General features: G+C 40.9%; 1 pseudogene; it reads right to left on the reverse strand.

Annotated features, from left to right (window-relative positions):
* Positions 1-14,085: 14,085 nt before the first annotated feature.
* Positions 14,086-16,631, reverse strand: part of LOC109860035 — a 9,127-nt pseudogene continuing 6,581 nt past the window's right edge.

The following is a 16,631-nucleotide window of genomic DNA, read 5'->3' on the forward strand; positions in this document are numbered from 1 at the left end:
CACAACAAAAGTTTTTCTTCTCGACACTCGAGTTTCGTACGCCGTCATTGACATAGGATTTCTCCTGGGACTTAGGATCGACTGACTCGTGTGCAACGGCTGTTCACACGAAACCCTTCTCCACGTCAATCCTCCATGGCCTCGCTGGAGTATTTGCTACTATCACCAAGATCTGCACCGACGGCGGTTCCAGGCAGGCTCACGCCCAGACCCTTCTGCGCACACCGCCGCGACCCTCTTACTCGTCAGGGCTTCGTGACGGTTTGTTCGCGCGCGCGAAACGCGCAAACTCGACCGTCCCACTTGCCGCTGACGGCAGAGTATAGGCTCGACGCTTCAGCGCCATTCATTTTTAGGGCTAGTTGCTTTGGCAGGTGAGGTGCTACACACTCCTTAACGGATTCCAACTTCCATGGCCACCGTCCTGCTGTCTTAAGCAACCAACGCCTTTCATGGTGTCCCATAAGCGTCGGGTTGGGCGCATTAACTTTGCGTTTGGTTCATCCCACAGCGCCAGATCTGCTTACCAAAAATGGCCCAATTGACACTCTGATCCGACAATTTAAAGAGAGCTCGTAGCTTCATCGTTCAAGAAAGCCAGAGATCTCACCCATTTAAAGNTTGAGAATAGGTTGAGGTCGTTTCGGTCCCAAGGCCTCTAATCATTCGCTTTACCAGATGAGACTCGTTTTTCAACACGAGTGCCAGCTATTCTGAGGGAAACTTCGGAGGAAACCAGCTACTAGATGATTTAATTAGTCTTTTACTCCTATACCTAGTTCCGACGATTGATTTGCACGTCAGAATCGCTACGGACCTCCATCAGGGTTTCCCCTGACTTCGTCCTGACCAGGCATAGTTCACCATCTTTCGGGTCCCAACGTGTACGCTCTGGGTGCGCCTCTTCTCGCAATGAGAACGAGACGCCCCGGAATTGCGGGGCCGGCGTGTGTAGTGCGCGCGCGACCCATCCTCCTTCGATCGGCAACCAGAAACGATCTTCATTTTCATTGCGCCTTTAGGTTTCTCGCTAGTCCCAATGACTCGCGTACATGTTAGACTCCTTGGTCCGTGTTTCAAGACGGGTCCTAAGAGTACCCAAAGCAGTAGCGTCGCCGACCGGTATCGGGCTTGCAACGCCCGAGAGCGCGCGAGACGTTTGCAAGGCCAGTCAAAGGTCTACTTTAGACACGTGCGGCGCGAACGCGCCAGGATCGGGGACGGCGCTAAGTCCGTTACCGCCGAATTTAACCGTGGCGCGCGCCCGACTACTTCTCAACGCACGGTTGGTGCGGCCTGATACCGTGCGTGTACCGCCGGGCAGCCGGTNGGGCGACCGAGGGTTTGCCGCGCGCCGTTTTTACAAGCGACGCGACAGTTACCGCACCCGGGCCGTTGACCGACACCCAGCGGGTCGCGACCAGAGAAGAAGTGCACGACGAGGAAAACCGGACATCGGCGCATGGTAGCGTGCCCGCGCGCGCGTGCCGTTTAGAACACGCCGCGGGGTCATCGCCCACCGACGCGAAGCCAGCTCCGCTGACGATGAATCTCCCCGTTCAATCTTTTGGGTTTCTTAGGTTTACCCCTGAACGGTTTCACGTACTCTTGAACTCTCTCTTCAAAGTTCTTTTCAACTTTCCCTCACGGTACTTGTTCGCTATTGGTCTTGCGGTCCTATTTAGCCTTCGATGGAGTTTACCACCCACTTAGAGCTGCACTCTCAAGCAACCCGACTCTAAGGAGAGATCCTCCCAAGGCGAGCACCGGTTTCTACAGTGTGCACGCGCCTCCGATAAATATTATTTTCGCGCGCACACTAATTTTTATTTATTTGTTCGCCGGTACGGGATTCGGGATAAGGCAGTGATCGGTACACAACAGAGTTCACAACAGTTAACTGAGTATGTCGGATTTATTTGTTACTAAGATTTGTGCCGGACTGAGAGCTCTCGCGTTACTTGTTTCCCGGACGGATGTGTGTCGTACAGTGCCCGGCTTACTTCGATCACTCGGTAACATCGCCTTCGTAGCACACAAGTTAGGCTTGTGTGATTTTAGGCAACCAATGAACGAGCGACAGCGACTGTTTGTCTCAAGAATGTTCATGTCGAAAATACAGAAAAAAGAAACGAAAACAGTACGTTCGCTCTGGTATAACGTTGAACCGGCGATCAAGGTTTCGAGAACATTCTCGCGGCAAGAAGTCTGATTTTTCGAAACATCCCGCCCGCCTCGTATACCGGCCACAGGTTACGAAACAACCGCAGTAATCTAATTATAATTACGGTGTGCAATCAGTTCGGCACACTCGGCGATAACATTATAGTACAGATGTGATTGAAGACCCAATAACTTGAGAATAAAGATACAATAATTCGCAATTAATTTGATTAGAGTATAATTAAAAGACAACAATTCGCAATAAATGAGTCGCAAAGCTTTTACATAACAAATTAATTATACGGTTAATATAATAATGGGCGAGTATTTACTACATTTGGTACAATCTTAATATATCGGCAGTAATAATTAACAGGTTTACCCAAGAAGTAATATCTAAGAGTCAGTGTCACTTGATATCTGCACTCGACAGATCTGAGTTATTGGTCGCTTTAATGTCGTCTTGGCAGTACGTAAAGTAACAACTCGAACATGCTTATCTCTTCCCGGATAGACTTCTACTACGCGAGCTAGCTCCCATTTCGATGGTGGGAGTAAGTTATTTTTTAATAAAACTAACTCGGTAAATTTTAACTCCGGCTGAGTTTCCTGCCATTTACGTCTTTGATGCAGCGTACGCAGATAATCGGTAGACCAAGATCGCCAGATCTGTTCGAGCATTGCATTCACCTGCTGCCAGCGAGACATCCGATTTGTATCAATATCCAGCGTAAATTCCTCTGGCGGACTAATTATTGGACGACCAATTAAGAAATGTCCGGGAGTCAAAACTAAAAAATCATCTGGATCATCGTGTAACGCGGAAATCGGCCGTGAGTTTAGGCAAGCCTCAATCTGACACAGAAGCGTAGCAAACTTTATTTGTGACAGCGTGCGAGACCCGACCACTCGTTTGGGATGAAATTTTAAACTTTTCACGCCTGCCTCCCAGAGACCGACGAAATGCGGAGCGGAAGGGAGTATAAAGTGCCAATTTATTTTGTCATGGACAATCGCGTCTTTGACCTTTGTATCGGCAATAAGTCGTTGAAAAGCGGCAGATAATGTCTCTCGATCGGCGCCTTGAAAATTCGTACCATTGTCGCTATATAGATCTGACGGTAGACCACGGCGCCTTGTGAATCGCTTAAACGCTGCGGGAAATCCGGAAGTCGCGTAATCGTCGGCATACTCTAGATGTACGGCTTTAGTCGCGAGGCAAATGAAGAATATTACATAATATTTTCTTGATTTTTGGCCTCTGCTTACAGTCGGAACAATGTGCATTGGTTCTGCATAATCAATTCCCGTGTGAGTGAACGGTGCTGAAGGCGTCACGCGTGGACTGGGAAGATTTCCCATCAGCTGTTGAGACGTACGCGCGCGCTCACGCACGCAAGTGACGCAGGAATGGATATAAGATTTTACACTGGAGCGTGCGGCAATAAATCCAATAATTTTGTCGTACAAGTCGCAACGTTAACTGAGTGCCACCGTGCAGAGCGGCTTTGTGCGCTTGAGCGATTAATAAATCCGAAATTCGATGCTTCGATAAAATGATTGGATGCCGTTCTTTAAAAGAAAGCGGCGAATTTCCAAGCCGCCCGCCAAGGCGAATTAATTTGTCTCCCTCGAGAAAGGGAGATAAAGATGCCAAACAACTGGATTTAGGCACTGAACGATTAATTGTTAAAGCTTGAATTTCCTTTTGAAAATGGCTTTGTTGTACGTAACGTAGCCAAAATAAGGAAGCCGCTTTAAGTTCGGCGGCAGAGAAACACACCGATTTATTGTCCGATCTGGACGTGCGGCATTTTAAATTACTAATAAAACGTTTTACAAAAGCAATGACTCGAATTAAGTTTGTCCATGTGGAGACTTTATTCGGCTATTCCCATTCTGAGGCCTCTGATACATGAGTGTGAGCTTTGGAACGTAATTCAGAATCAATTGTTTCATCATTAAATTCAAACTGATCTTTAAAATTTTTATGAATCGGCCACGCGGGAGAGGGTTGGCGCAGCCATGCGGGACCTGACCACCAAAGAAAGTGATTAATGAACTCCGCGGGCAATAAGCCTCGTAAGGCACAATCGGCAGGATTTTCTTTTGACGGAACATGATTCCATTTAACTGACGGAAGTCGAGTTTGCACTTCCGATACACGATTCGCGACATACGTACTCCACTTCGATGGATGATTTCGAAGCCATGCTAACGCGACCGAAGAGTCCGTCCATCCGTACGTCGGAGTGCGTCTTAAATCTAACAAATTCTGTACAAATTCGAGTAATCGAGTTAATAAATATAATACTATTGCGTTTAACTCGAACCGCAGCACGCTAATTGTTTTAATAGCGACTTTCGTTTTAGCGGTTAATAATACGACTGAAAACTCACTGAGTGAATGAAGTACTCTTAAATAAATGACGGCAGCATATGCGCGATTTGATGCGTCAGCGAACCCATGTAATTCGACGGCTAAATTTTCTTTGTGCTTCCCGGTCCAGCGGGGAGCGCGAATTTCTTTTAATTTTGAGAACTCGGTACAATACTTTAACCATGGGTCGAATAAGTCGGCAGCAAGCGGAATGTCCCAGTCATATTTTTTGAGCCACAATTCTTGTATCATTATTTTCAAAATAATTGTTACGGGAGACGCCCATCCCAATGGATCAAAAAATTTAGCAATAAATGACAAAATTGACCGTTTTGTGTTCATGTCGACGGAAGGCAACGTAATTTGAAAACGAAATGCATCTTCCTGTGGCCTCCAAGTCAGGCCGAGTACCTTCAGCGTATCATCTTTGTTAAGAGAACGTTTGATGGCCAGCTCATGCTCTCCGGCCGGAATATCGTGTAATAATTCAGACGAATTGGCGGCCCATTTGCATAGATAAAATCCTCCACGAGACATCAATTCGCGAAGTTGATCGCGACTGTCGCGGAGTAACGGAACGTTGTCGGCTCCGAATAAGACGTCATNGACGTAAATAAAATTTTGTAAAATTTCTCGAGCTTTCGGCAAAGTTTGGCCTTCGTCAATCGCTAATTGATTAAGAACGCGTAGAGCTAAGTACGGTGCAGGAGCTGTACCGTAGGTGACAGTTGATAATCGAAAAGATTCGATCGGCANATCATNGCAANATCGCCAAAATATTCTTGTAAAGTCGGCATCGTCCGGATGAATGCGTATTTGTCTGAACATTTTCTCTATATCGGCAGTACATACATATCGAAATTGTCTCCATCGTAATAAAATGGCAGACAAATCGCGTTGCAATTTTGGTCCAGTCATGAGATGATCATTCAAGGTGGAACCGTTACTAGTTTTGCATGATGCATTAAATACCACACGAAGTTTAGTCGTGCTGCTTGACTCGCGTATTACAGGATGATGCGGAATATACACTGGAGGAAAGCAGGTCGGAGTGTCATCGGCGACGGCTTCCATATGCCCCATTTCTTGGTACTCATAAAGAAAATCGTGATACCGCTGTGCGAGATCTGAATTATTTTTGAAACGTCTTTCTAATTTTGAGTATAATAACGCGGCAATTTCCCGCGAAGATCCAATGTCAATTGGAGGACTGGTTTTAAATGGTAAACGTACAATATATCGGCTATTAGCGGCTCGTTGATGCGTGTCAACAAAATGCTGCTTGCATCGTTGTTCTTCTTCCGATAACAGCGGTTCGAAATGAATTTCTTCGATCTCCCAAAATTTTTGAAGAAGGGAGTCGATCGGTGGATTTAACGTGCAATTTAACGAGTGGACGGGTCCGGCTACGAAGTCAGCAGATCCGTAGGTAGGACCGGATAGTATCCACCCTAACGCCGTGCGTTGAGCCGTCGGAGTGCCGACGGGGCTTAGCTTTATTTCATTGAGTAATAGTGCTTCGTACAAATCTGCTCCAATTAGTAAATGAATCAGATGACCACTACACGGATCGGGATCCGCGAGAGCTAGTTTACTCAAATAAGGCCAAGAAGCTACTGATTTAAATCTTGAGCCCGCGTATAAAGTAATTTTTTGATAGACAAATTCTGTCAACGGAAACGAAAGACCTTGTATGTGACAAGGCTCGAGAGTAAGCGACACTTGATATTTTGCTACGCCATTGTATCGTTTACCAAAGCAATGTACGTGTAGGCTCGCGCGGTATCGTTTTGTGCGCATCGATTGACACAACGATTCAGATATAAAACTAACGGAGGAGCCTTGATCCAGCAACGCACGCACTTTAAATTTACGTTCGTTGTTTGTACGCAGTATAACCCATGCAGTCGCTAAGAGTACGTTCGGTGGTTGTTTTATCGGCGTATGGATCGTTTGAACAGAAGCGACAGCGGCTTCTTTCTTTGTTTCAGCGGCAGTAGTGCTCGAATTACTACATTTATTTTCAGCAATAGAACTTTCGCTAGAACTCTTCGCAAGCGAGTTAACGTCACGATGGATGAGCGTATGATGCGTTCGTTTGCAATAACTACACCGTTTTTTACTTGTACAATTGTTCGGAAAATGTCCGACTTTTAAACAATTAAAACAACATTTATGTGATTTGAGAAATTGAGTTCTCTGTTCAACGGATTTCCTTTTGAAATCGTCGCAATGTATTAGACGATGATTGCCAGAGCAATTTAAACATTTATTGGCATCTACATTATTAACTGATGCGAGTTTTGAATTAGAGCGATTAAGACTTTTATTTTTATTAGACGAGACGTCGAGATTCAATTTTGTATGATCGGTAAGACCGCGAATACGCAGCGTCATAAATTCGCGGATTTCCTCATAAGTCGGATACGCACTAGATTTTCCGCGTTGCAGATTCCACTCGTTGCGTGTGCGTAGACTAAACTTTTGAGATATTATATAAACCAACAAATTGTCCCATTTATCGACAGGCCTTTCCAAGTTAATTAAAGCTGCGAGAGGCGGCAACTGTATCACGTAAATTTTTCAACTCGGTGGCCGTCTCCGTTTTCATTATCGGCAAATCAGCAAAATTATGAATATGAGCGTAAATAATAGCACGTTGATTATCATATTCTTTGTTAAGCAATTTCCATGCAGCGTCGTAATTCGTGTCTGTAATTTGGATATGATTTATCAACAAATCGGCCTCGCCTGTGACACTAGTTTTTAGATAATGCAGTTTTTGCGTGTTTGACAACGATGACTTAGAATCTACTAACGATTCGAATATTCCGCGAAAATTCTCCCATTCGGCGAAACTACCGGAAAATTTCGGTAACGAGATGCAAGGTAACTGCAGTGCAACGGCACTGGAATCTCTTAATGAGACGTCGCTTACCAATGATGGGGGATTTATATCGCCATGTAAAAGTTTACCGATGATCTCCGCGAGGTAATCTGCCGCGTCGTGGTAGACGTCTTCCGCGGTATAGAATTCCTCCTCAGTAAAGTAGCTGACGGATCGTTGCTCGTCAGGTTTTGCGACTTGGAGTAGCCGGATGTTCAAGCGCCGACATTCGCTCCACATTCGTCTCGAGATGATCCAACCGGTTCTTCGCCTTGTACGAAATAATATTTGCCTTGCCTAATTTTTTGAAATTGGCAAGCACTCGCTTTATCGAGGCAATCGTAGCGGATTGCTCGATTATTAGATCTTGCAGATCTTCCGACATAATCGATAAGTGCAAAGCACAAAATCGACACTAGTCACTGAATGTTCTCAAGCAAGATGTGTGACGACGGACGTCGCACTCAGGCGTATTAATGTGCACTGTAAAATATTGACAGTTCACGACACAAGATGCGTGATCGGCTCTTTAATGCGCGACACTGCGGATTACGCAGGACACAGTCCGAGATAACGTGCTGAGGAGCACAATAATAGCAAAGACGCTGAACAATGAGCTGGACAGCGTCGCATACACGTGTGAGCGCGTGAACACAGAAGTCGCGGAACACGCGGTAAAGCGAATAATGAAAACTGGAGTGACGCTGAGCAAAGAGCTAAACAGCGCGCGATATGCACGTGCGCGCGTGTTGACAAAGAGTACACGGAACGACACACGGCAAAATGAATAATTTGAAGCGCGTATTGATGCGCGAACGATTGACTGCACGACGCTTGATTCAGGCGGGAGGCTCTACAGTTACAGTTTCAATGCCTCATCCTTGTGCGAGGAGACAAATTTGGTATCTCGCTACGAATCGGCACTGTCTTGGCACGGTAGTGGTTTTCACGGCACTGCGCGCGGATATAACACATACACTGCACATCGGTCATAAAGTCACAATAACCTTGTGCGAGTCTGCGTTTAACTTGCACTGTACTGTTCTTTTCACTCACACTTTCCCGCACACTGTTCGTATCGATCCGTATGTCCGTTTTCCGTTTATCCGGCTCGAAGGACCATTTAATGTGCACGCGCCTCCGATAATTATTATTTTCGCGCGCACACTAATTTTTATATATTTATATATTGTTTGCCGGTACGGGATTTGGGATAAGGCAGTGATCGGTACACAACAGAGTTCACAACAGTTAACTGAGTATGTCGGATTTATTTGTTACTAAGATTTGTGCCGGACTGAGAGCTCTCGCGTTACTTGTTTCCCGGACGGATGTGTGTCGTACAGTGCCCGGCTTACTTCGATCACTCGGTAACATCGCCTTCGTAGCACACAAGTTAGGCTTGTGTGATTTTAGGCAACCAATGAACGAGCGACAGCGACTGTTTGTCTCAAGAATGTTCATGTCGAAAATACAGAAAAAAGAAACGAAAACAGTACGTTCGCTCTGGTATAACGTTGAACCGGCGATCAAGGTTTCGAGAACATTCTCGCGGCAAGAAGTCTGATTTTTCGGAACATACGGGTTTGGCACCCTCTGCGGGTAAGTGGCCTCATTCAAGATGGACTTGGACGCGACGCGACGCGACGCCCCGGGATAAACGGATTTTCCCAAACACCACATTTCTCTGCGGCGGGACCGCGGGATTCGGTGTTGAACTCTTTCCTTCTGTTTGTTTGCCGCTATTAAGAAAATCCTGGTTAGTTTCTTTTCTTCCGCTTAATAATATGCTTAAATTTAGCGGGTAATCTCGCCTGCTCTGAAGGCGCCGAGAGTACTTTGCGCATATGAACACGCAAAACAATCAACAGGCATAAAATCGCACAAGTTTTTTGTTTGCGCCGCGCGACACACACACAAAAATCCATCGATTTAGAAGAGACATAATCATCTCTCATCATATCACCTCGCCGCCGCGACGTGCGCGACAACACAGCAACAAGAGAGATTCCGACTCCTTCGAGGTTTTGTGTTTACAAAATGCGCGCGCGCAAGACAATTTTTCTCCCGTCTAATACGTGTGTTTAAAATAAAAACGAGGCACAGCGACACACACGTCCCGCCACTTACACTCAGAGAGACCACCACAAAAAGGACATTTTCTCTTTTTGCGAGACAAATCTCGCAGTGTGCGCGACGGGCCGTTCGTGTGTTATCGCACAAAAATATGTGTGATTCTTCATCACACATATTTTTGAAAGGAGTTTTCGTCAACGCGCGCGACTCCGCCGCCGTTTTTTTATCATTTCAGACAACGTCGACAATCCCTTGCGGGAAAGCTAGACGAACGTCCAACAATCGCTCGTGCGCGACCCCGTTGTGTTAAGCGAGAGAAGAAAAGAGATAATAATTTTCACATCTCTTATTGTTTACTCACTATCGCCACGGGGCGCGCAAGCAGTTTTGTATTATCAAAACGACCCTCAGCCAGGCGTGGTCCAAGAATTGTATCCGTGGACCGCAATGTGCGTTCGAAATGTCGATGTTCATGTGTTCTGCAGTTCACAAGTTGACGCGCAATTAGCTGCGTTCTTCATTGACCCACGAGCCAAGTGATCTACAGTTCAGGGTAATCGTTCTTTTGTAAAAATGTTTGACGTTGCCGTGAGAGGCCACGCCGTGACAATTCTCGCTCATTTATCCAATCGGCATTTGTTTAAAAAAAACCAAAACAAGCCAGCCAGCCGCGCGTCCGAGTACACGCGGACCGTCGTCTCTACACGTGTTTGCGGTTATTTTCCTTCTGCCGTAGATAGGAAACACACGCACACGGGAGGAGCTACGGCATTAATTGAAGAGACCGAGAGTGCGCGCGAAGCTCACTCTCTCCGTCTCAAGTGGATCGAACTCACGCGACAAAAATCGGTAGCGTGCTATTGTAATTCTTTCTTTCCTTCCTTGCGGCCGGGAGCCGGAGCAAAATTTCTTTTAAAAATCATCGAACAAAACTCTCGTGAACACGATTTGTCCTGTCGTGCGCGCGTTATGCGAATCAAAATCGATCCGCTGTACGCGATCGCGCTTAGGTTGCTCCGCTCGAGCGATCTTAATCCGGCGGCTGCTGATGCTCGACCGCGCGACATTTTCCACNGTCGCGCACGACGGCGGGAGTCGCAAACGACGAAACACCCCGCCCGAGAGATCGTCGATCTCGCTCCGAATCGCGTCGGATCCTTCTTTTTCTCAGAGCAAGAGAGAGAAATATATCTAACGAAGGATACACCCGATTCCACTCACGTGTTACTCTTCTCACGGAAGCGCACGCACGATCCTGCCGCCGCTCCAATACCGGCAGAACACGCCGCGCGGTATTTCCAAGCGAACGAGCGTGCGCGCGACCAGAGTTTCTGCTGCTCGCGCGGCAGCGCACACGGCGACCGACAACACAGCTAACCGTGTTTTGGCTGCCGCGGTTGAGAGAGAAAGCGGCGATCGGATATCACCGCCTCTGTTCGCTCTCCTCTAACCTTTCCAATTCCACACCTTTTTGCGTGATATTTGAATTTTCTTCTTCTGGTCTCTTTTGAGAGACGGAGCTTTTTTTACAGTTGCAACTGCGCAACCGTGCGCACAAAGCGCGCGTATTTCACGCTGGCGCCTCACACAGATGGCAGGACCTCCGGAAAACGTTAATGATCCTACGGCAGGTTCACCTACAAAAACCTTGTTACGACTTTTACTTCCTCTAAATGATCAAGTTTGGTCATTTTCCCGGCAACATCGGCAATGCCAAAGCATTGCCGCGCACCAGTCCGAAGACTTCACTAAGGGCGATATTCATAGTCCCAACTTAAATTTGAACTTAAGATTGACTTGATTAAGTCTTACTTATAAGCAAAGTCGAGCTTATTTACATGATGTATTCATAGTTCTCAAATAAGTCAAACTCTATGAAGAAGCCAGTGATGAAGTTTGACTTATTAACATCAAGCTTAACTTAAATAAGTAAATGCTTAAGTGTATTCTGTAATATACTTATGTGATGATCGGGCATTTTCGGAAAATTTCTAGAGAATTAACCAATCCCAGCTGTGAATTTTTCTACGATTATTTTTTGATAATGTCGATCATATTAATTATTTTCTATGGTTTACGCATGCTAAAGTTTAAATAAGCCAAAAAATTATGAGAAGGAAGATCTCTTCAGATAAAATGAAAATATAAATTTACGTTTATTCAAAATGTTGAGACAACCTAAAAGTAGTAGTAAATATTATACTGATTTAGTGAAAAAAGTTTTTCTCCAAATATTAAAAGAATATAGTTCAATTATTGAAGCTAAGAAAAGTGATGCCTCTACTTTGAAAGAAAAAGATAAAGCATGAAGAAAAATTACTGAGGAATATAATTTATCTAGTATTATTACTCAAGAGGTTAGAGCCATAAAATTAATGTAATGTGTTTGTACTAGAAAAATATTAAATACACACACATTTTACTTTTTTCTTTACTCCCTTTCCCAATCTTTATCTCTCTCTGTTTCTCTCTCTTCCTTTCTTTTCTTCTTTTCTCTCTGTTTTTCTTTCTCTCCCTTTTCTTTCTGTTTCTTTCTGTTTGTCTGTCTGTCTGTCTGTCTCTCTCTCTCTCTCTTTTTCTCTCTCTCTCTCTCTCTCTCGCTTATATGTGTGTTTTATCTCAATATTCCACACACATATATAATCTAATTTAACCCCAATCTATTTTATAAAGATCAGTACAACAACTTAAAAAACTTGGGGCAAATATGAAAACAGGCCAAAGAAATATATATTAACAAAAGAACGTCAAGCAAAATTAGGTACTGGAGGTGGCCCAGAGCAAAAATTGCCTGAGCTAGATCCTGATATTGCTCTTATTACACCACATTTGTTAGAAACAGCACCAACACAGTTTTCATGCGATGATTCAGAAGCTGAAATACATAGTAAGTACATAAAAATATAACCAAATATTTTTACTTTTTTTTTGTCTTTTTACATAAATTTTGTTTAGTGGAAGAAGATAAGGAGTACATTTTTTACATACTTCTTGTCTTCTCTTAAACATTTAAGTGTGTTATAAATTATGTCTTTATAATAATTGCAGATAAGAGACAACTTATTCGCAACAATTCAGTAATAATATTCGATATTGTGAAAAATGCGAAAGAGGCAGAACAACAAAAAATAGAAACAAACACAACAGAGGATTATACTGTTATTAAAATTTCAGATGAAGAAGCTACATTTCAGATAGCTAAACGATCCATAAACGGTACTATTGTTTTTTAATTTATTAAATTGCTACTAAAATTATTGGAGTTGTAGTTTTACAGATATAATTTATTTAGCAAACATTATGTAGGTAATTTGATATTGCTCATAATTTAATTAGATTGCGTTTATTTATATAAATATTAAAATTTTTAATTAAATTATATACAAATTTTATAATATTTAGATATGAATTCAATGAAAACAAAAAAAGTGTGTTTCAAATACACATGAGATACAAAAAATATCTGTTGTCTTATCTCAAGAACCGTTTGCACTAAATATGTATTAATTATTGCTTACTTTTTACTTGCTTTGTACAATTTATCTTCAATTTCTTGTGAATATTATGTTAGTTTGTTGTACTTTTGTTTTTATATATAACTAGGTTTTAATGAAATGCATAAATATGTTAATATTCAGATGTCAATTCAATGGAGACGAAGAAACAAGATACTGCACTTTTGCAGGAGAAATCTAACGCTTCTCCATCAGAAAAAACTTTTGCATCAAATACGTACATTAAGTCTAAAAATAATTAATTGTCAAATTAACAGTAGTTTCTATATTATTTATTTTTTTTGTGTGTAGTTTTTTTATTATTTTTAATTATTTTCTTATATTATTTGGTATATTTTATTACTATTATATTAATTATTTAAATTATTTATTATTTTATAATTGTTTTTACTAATTACAGTTTCTACGTCATTTATGATCCAGAAGAAAAAAACAAAACCCAAAGATATTTATGATGTTAAGAATCAATCTGTGGAAATAAACTCTGAACAGGAACTCAAAATTCAACGTCTTAAACAAATAATAGAGCAAGAAAAAGAACTATCGGAAATAAAATTAAAAAGAGAAAATAACTTATTAGCTCACGAATTTTGTGTTCAAGAATTAACAGTGGAACATATAAAGCAACTGCAAATTTCAGTTGTGCGAAGCTCAAGCAAAATATGAACTAAGTGAGTTGCTATTAAATAAAGAAAAAAAAATTGATAAAATACAAGATGATCAATGATTCTCATTTTTAAATATATTATTTAATAGAATTTTTAAAAAACTATATTACAAAAAAACTAAGAGTTCTACCAAAAAAAAACGTTCCTCATTTACATATAATATATCTACATATAGCTTATATAAGTTAAGTGTTCTAAATAAATCTATAATATCTATGTAATAAATGTGTAATGGCTGTGTAAAAAATATATTTTATTACTAAAAAACATTTATTTATTTATTTATGTACAACATTAAATATTTGATATATTATTTGTTATACTATTTGTTACATTATATCTGACTTTTTCATTCTGTTTGTCCATATAATCTATCAATAACAGCAGCACGCATTGCTAAGCCTTCTCCTGGTTGCCATACACAGGTAGTTCAACTAAAATTCCTCCCTCAATTTCTTCATAATGATCCAAGTCTTCAAGTAGAATATTATCATAAAGTGACAAATTGTGTAAAACAGCACATGCCATTACAATTGAAGTACTGCATATTAGTTTTGTTGTAAGTCCTCTGGATAAACAAGAAAATCGACGTTTCCAAACACCGAACGTTCTTTCAATGATCCGTCGAGTTCTTCTATGAACACAGTTGAATGTTATTTCTGCGTCGGATTTGCGATTGGTGTTAAAAGAAACGGCAAACATGGATATCCTAAGTCTCCTACAAGTACACCAGTCAATTGCCGTTCAGTATATAGCATATACAATCTTGAGTTTTGAAATATTCTACTGTCATGCTGGCTTCCTGGCCACTGCGGCACGATGTTCAAAAGTTCCATGCTAGGCCCAACAACTGCTTGTATTAAGTGAAAAATATCCTTTTCGATTTCTGTATAATTCTGTAATTTGGTTAAACTTTGTATGTATCAAACAAATATGAGTGCAATCGATTGCTCCATCTATTCCTGGAAGACCGCTCTTATTTCTAATAGAACCCATTTGTCGAAACAGTCTTTGATTTTCAATTTGCTTTTCGTGAGATATTGGCATCTTGATTATATCAAGCATTTCAGCGGCAAGTAATGTTGATATTTTGTATACAATACGAGACACAGTTGGTTGAGAAAAAGATAAAAGATCTCCTGTAACAAGCTGTACAACAAAAATAATACTTTAATATAAACTAAGAAATAAATGCATAGTTGAATACATTCAGAGATACAATCGCTCACTGAGTGGCTAAATAGCAATCAAATATGATTGATTTACCTTCAAATTCAAACCAATCACATGTTACTGCTACTTAACTGCTCAGTAAGCGGTTGTGCTTCTGAATGCACCCATTGAATTAATATAACTAAATATATAATATAAAATTGCTCGGTTAAATGTATGATATTTATATTTAAAACACATATAGTAATAATATCTAACCTGATAACTTGCCGTTGATTGATTGATAGATTGATTATGCTTTATTTATATTGCGCTCTGGGAAGAATTCCCCTCAAGCGCTTGCAATACAAAAAAAAATTATAAGCGCAGAAAATATACAATATAAGTACAAAGAACTATATAACTGAGTATTAGATGAATATATAAAAAAATTACATAAGTAAAGAAAAATCTAAATACAAAAATATTAATTAGAAGGAAGAAAATATAAATACTAAATATAAATAAAAAAATATAAATTCAAAAATATAAATTCAAAAATATAAATTATAAATATATGCGTAACAAGTGATAAATATTTCAAAAATATAAGAAAATACATATAAACACAATAAAATATATAAGAACGCAGAAACAAGTGTTAAGTTTAGCAAAAACATGCGAATATATAAACTTCGCTACACAAATATCAAAATTTAACGGTATGTCAAACAGATATGCGAAATTGAATATATAAATTTGTGCTGAACTTAACAGAAAAATAAAGAAAATAATAAAATATGTAAATTTCTATGCAGAATTATGCATAACAAGGCAGAATACAGAATGCTTATGTTATACTAAACGCAATAAATTGATAAAGAGTAGATACATTTAATGTTTATCAACCTACATATATTCTTGTGCTCACACTTGCAAAAGAATAAGAAGAAAAATATAATAAGAAAAATATAAAACAAAACCATATCAGGTAAAATCAAGATGGATTTGTTAGCAGATGATTATACCACCTTCTACAAAAAATATCAAAGGACTCATTTCGCATTTCGGCAGGAATCGAGTTCCAAATGTCCACCGAGACACATCTAAATGAGCGCCTGAATAATTCTGTTCGAGACAGTGGAAGAACAAGTGCCTCTCTGTCAGCTCTGGTATTATGAGATACATCGTTCCGCCGAAAAACGAAAGAGTCATACAATACCCGCGGACGACAAATTTCCAATAATTTATACACAAGGCATCCGAGAAAGAATGATCTTCTAGATGCGATCTTTAGCCATTGCAAATTTTCGTAATAAGGTGATACTAGTTCAAACCATTTCACATCGAAAATAAACCTTATACACGTATTCAGAGAATGTTGCAAGCGAAGGTTACATTCACCTGTGATATCAGTAAGCAAAGTGCAACAATAATCGAAATGAGGAATGAGCAAAGAGGATACGAGCTTAGTTCGTAACCCCGTCGATAGCAAGCGCTTAAAAGTCTTGAGTTGATGTAGGGAAGAGTTTACCCGCGATACAGTTCGAATAACATGATGTTCCCACGAAAGTGTACTAGTAATAGTGACACCTAGATAAACAACAAAATCTCTATAAGAAATCTCCACACCATCAACCACGACCCGAGGCAAGCCATCATGGACAAAGTTGCTAATATATCTCCTAGTACCAGAAATCATAGCCGAAGTTTTACTTGCATTTAAAGCAAGTTTATTACTAGTTGCCCACTCAATTACGTTGCAGATATCTAAGTTGACTTTGGTAATA

The sequence above is a fragment of the Pseudomyrmex gracilis genome, unplaced genomic scaffold, assembly GCF_002006095.1.
Source record: "Pseudomyrmex gracilis isolate BER0280 unplaced genomic scaffold, ASM200609v1 scaffold_317, whole genome shotgun sequence".
Taxonomy (NCBI): Eukaryota; Metazoa; Arthropoda; class Insecta; order Hymenoptera; family Formicidae; genus Pseudomyrmex; species Pseudomyrmex gracilis.